The sequence below is a fragment of the Chenopodium album genome, chromosome 17 (assembly GCF_948465745.1).
Source record: "Chenopodium album chromosome 17, dcCheAlbu1.1, whole genome shotgun sequence".
Classification (NCBI taxonomy): domain Eukaryota; kingdom Viridiplantae; phylum Streptophyta; class Magnoliopsida; order Caryophyllales; family Amaranthaceae; genus Chenopodium; species Chenopodium album.
The window spans coordinates 18,472,435-18,477,253 of record NC_137850.1 but is presented as its reverse complement, the minus strand read 5'-3'; positions in this window follow the sequence as shown (position 1 = coordinate 18,477,253).

Genomic DNA, 4,819 nt, shown 5'->3' with positions numbered 1-4,819 from the left:
TGTTGAATGCATTTGACTTTCATTGATTCAAAAAGCTTTGTTTGAATGTGTTTGACTTTCATTTGACTCTATTAGCTTTGTTGAATGTCTTAAGCTTTCATTTGACTCAATTAACATTGTGGAATGCAATTGACTTTCATTTGATTTTAAAAGCTTTGTTTGAATGTATTTGACTTGCATTTGATTCTAAAAGCTTTGTTGAAAGTGTTTGACTTTCATTTGACTCAATTAGCTTTGTTGAATGCATTTGATTTTCATTTGAATCAAAAATCTTTGTTTGAATGTGTTTGACTTTCATTTGACTCAATTAGCTTTGTTGAATGTGTTTGACTTTCATTTGACTCAATTAGCTTTGTTGAATGTGTTTGACTTTCATTTGACTCAATTAGCATTGTGGAATGCAATTGACTTTCATTTGATTCAAAAAGATTTGTTTGAATGTATTTGACTTTCATTTGATTCTAAAAACTTCTTTGTTGAAAGTGTTTGACTTTCATTTGACTCAATTAGCTTTGTGGAATGCAATTGACTTTCATTTGCTTTTAAAAGCTTTGTTTGAATGTATTTGACTTTCATTTGATTCTAAAAGCTTGATTTAAAGTGTTTGACTTTCATTTGACTCAATTTGCTTTATTAAATGCATTTGACTTTCATTTGATTCAAAAAGCTTTGTTTGAATGTGTTTGACTTTCATTTGACTCAATTAGCTTTGTTGAATGTGTTCGACTTTCATTTGACTCAATTAGCATTGTGGAATGCAATTGACTTTCATTTGATTCAAAAAGCTTTGTTTGAATGTATTTGACTTTCATTTGACTCAATTAGATTTGTTGAATGTGTTTGACTTTCATTTGACTCAATTAGCTTTGTTGAATGCATTTGTCTTTCATTTGATTCAAAAAGCTTTGTTTGAATGTATTTGACTCTCATTTGATTCTAAAAGCATTGTTGAAAGTATTTGACTTTTATTTGACTCAATTAGCATTGTTGAATGCATTTGACTTTCATTTGATTTAAAAAGCTTTGTTTGAATGTGTGTGACTTTCATTTGACTCAATTAGCTTTGTTGAATGTGTTTGACTTTCATTTGACTCAATTAGCATTGTGGAATGCAATTGACTTTCATTTAATTCAAAAAGCTTTGTTGAATGTATTTGACTTTCATTTGATTCTAAAAGCTTTGTTGAAAGTGTTTGAATTTCATTTGACTCAATTAGCTTTGTTGAATGCATTTGACTTTCATTTGATTCAAAAAGCTTTGTTTGAATGTGTTTGACTTTCATTTTACTCAATTAGCTTTGTTGAATGTGTTTGACTTTCATTTGACTCAATTGGCTTTGTTGAATGCATTTGACTTTCATTGATTCAAAAAGCTTTGTTTGAATGTGTTTGACTTTCTCTTGACTCAATTAGATTTGTTGAATGTGTTTGACTTTCATTTGACTCAATTAGCATTGTGGAATGCAATTGACTTTCATTTGATTCAAAAAGTTTTGTTTGAATGTATTTGACTTTCATTTGATTCTAAAAGCTTTGTTAAAAGTGTTTGACTTTCATTTGACTCAATTAGCTTTGTTGAATGCATTTGACTTTCATTTGATTCAAAAAGCTTTGTTTGAACGTGTTTGACTTTCATTTGATTCTAAAAGCTTTGTTGAAAGTGTTTGACTTTCATTTGACTCAATTAGCTTTGTTGAATGTGTTTGACATTCATTTGACTCAATTAGCATTGTGGATTGCAATTAACTTTCATTTGATTTAAAAAGCTTTGTTTGAATGTGTTTGACTTTCATTTGACTCAATTAGCTTTGTTGAATGTGTTTGACTTTCATTTGACTCAATTAGCATTGTGGAATGCAATTGACTTTCATTTGATTTTAAAAGCTTTGTTTGAATGTATTTGACTTTCATTTGACTCAATTAGCTTTGTTGAATGTGTTTGACATTCATTTTACTCAATTAGCATTGTGGAATGCAATGACTTTTATTTGATTCAAAAAGCTTTGTTTGAATGTATTTGACTTTCATTTGATTCTAAAAGCTTTTTTGAAAGTGTTTGACTTTCATTTGACTCAATTAGCTTTGTTAAATGCATTTGACATTCATTTGATTCAAAAAGCTTTGCTTGAATGTGTTTGATTTTTATTTGACTCAATTAGCTTTGTTGAATGTGTTTGACTTTCATTTGACTCAATTAGCATTGTGGATTGCAATTAACTTTCATTTGATTCAAAAAGCTTTGTTTGAATGTGTTTAACTTTCATTTGACTCAATTAGCTTTGTTGAATGTGTTTGACTTTCATTTGACTCAATTAGTATTGTGGAATGCAATTGACTTTCATTTGATTTTAAAAGCTTTGTTTGAATGTATTTGACTTTCATTTGATTCTAAAAGCTTTGCTAAAAGTGTTTTACTTTCATTTGACTCAATTAGGTTTGTTGAATGCATTTGACTTTCATTTGATTCAAAAAGCTTTGTTTGAATGTATTTGACTCTCATTTGATTCTAAAAACTTTGTTGAAAGTATTTGACTTTCATTTGACTCAATTAGCTTTGTTGAATGCATTTGACTTTCATTTGATTTAAAAAGCTTTGTTTGAATGTGCGTGACTTTCATTTGACTCAATTAGCTTTGTTGAATGTGGTTGACTTTCATTTGACTCAATTAGCATTGTGGAATGCAATTGACTTTCATCTAATTCAAAAAGCTTTGTTTGAATGTATATGACTTTCATTTGATTCTAAAAGCTTTGTTGAAAGTGTTTGAATTTCATTTAACTCAATTAGCTTTGTTGAATGCATTTGACTTTCATTTGATTCAAAAAGCTTTGTTTGAATGTGTTTGACTTTCATTTGATTCTAAAAGCTTTGTTGAATGTGTTTGACTTTCATTTGACTCAATTAGCTTTGTTGAATGTGTTTGACATTCATTTGACTCAATTAGCATTGTGGAATGCAATTGACTTTCATTTGATTTAAAAAGCTTTGTTTGAATGTATTTGACTTTCATTTGATTCTAAAACTTCTTTGTTGAAAGTGTTTGACTTTCATTTGACTCAATTAGCTTTGTTAAATGCATTTGACATTCATTTGATTCAAAAAGCTTTGCTTGAATGTGTTTGACTTTTATTTGACTCAATTAGCTTTGTTGAAAGTGTTTGACTTTCATTTGACTCAATTAGCTTTGTTAAATGAGCTCGACTTTCATTTGACTCAATTAGCATTGTGGAATGCAATTGACTTTCATATGATTCAAAATGCTTTGTTTGAATGTATTTGACTTTCATTTGATTCTAAAAGCTTTGTTGAAAGTGTTTGAATTTCATTTGACTCAATTAGCTTTATTGAATGCATTTGACTTTTATTTGATTCAAAAAGCTTTGTTTGAATGTGTTTGACTTTCATTTTACTCAATTAGCTTTGTTGAATGTGTTTGACTTTCATTTGACTCAATTAGCTTTGTTGAATGCATTTGACTTTCATTGATTCAAAAAGCTTTGTTTGAATGTGTTTGACTTTCATTTGACTCAATTAGCTTTGTTGAATGCATTTGAATTTCATTTGATTCAAAAAGCTTTGTTTGAATGTGTTTGACTTTCATTTGACTCAATTAGCTTTTGTTGAATGTGTTTGACATTCATTTGACTCAATTAGCATTGTGGAATGCAATTGACTTTCATTTGATTTAAAAAGCTTTGTTTGAATGTATTTGACTTTCATTTGATTCTAAAACTTCTTTGTTGAAAGTGTTTGACTTTCATTTGACTCAATTAGCTTTGTTAAATGCATTTGTGATTCATTTGATTCAAAAAGCTTTGCTTGAATGTGTTTGACTTTTATTTGACTCAATTAGCTTTATTGAAAGTGTTTGACTTTCATTTGACTCAATTAGCTTTGTTGAATGTGCTCGACTTTCATTTGACTCAATTAGCATTGTGGAATGCAATTGACTTTCATATGATTCAAAATGCTTTGTTTGAATGTATTTGACTTTCATTAGATTCTAAAAGCTTTGTTGAAAGTGTTTGAATTTCATTTGACTCAATTAGCTTTATTGAATGCATTTGACTTTCATTTGATTCAAAAAGCTTTGTTTGAATGTGTTTGACTTTCGCTTTACTCAATTAGCTTTGTTGAAAGTGTTTGACTTTCATTTGACTCAATTAGCTTTGTTGAATGCATTTGATTTTCATTTGAATCAAAAAGCTTTGTTTGAATGTGTTTGACTTTCATTTGACTCAATTAGCTTTGTTGAATGTGTTTGACTTTCATTTGACTCAATTAGCATTGTGGAATGCAATTGACTTAGATTTGATTCAAAAAGCTTTGTTTGAATGTATTTGACTTTCATTTGATTCTAAAAGCTTTGTTGAAAGTGTTTGACTTTCATTTGACTCAAATAGCTTTGTTTAATGCATTTAACTTTCATTTGATTATGAAAGCTTTGTTTGAATGTGTTTGACTTTCATTTTACTCAATTAGCTTTGTTGAATGTGTTTGACTTTCATTTGACTCAATTAGCTTTGTTGAATGCATTTGACTTTCATTGATTCAAAAAGCTTTGTTTGAATGTGTTTGACTTTCATTTGACTCTATTAGCTTTGTTGAATGTCTTAAGCTTTCATTTGACTCAATTAACATTGTGGAATGCAATTGACTTTCATTTGATTTTAAAAGCTTTGTTTGAATGTATTTGACTTGCATTTGATTCTAAAAGCTTTGTTGAAAGTGTTTGACTTTCATTTGACTCAATTAGCTTTGTTGAATGCATTTGATTTTCATTTGAATCAAAAAGCTTTGTTTGAATGTGTTTGACTT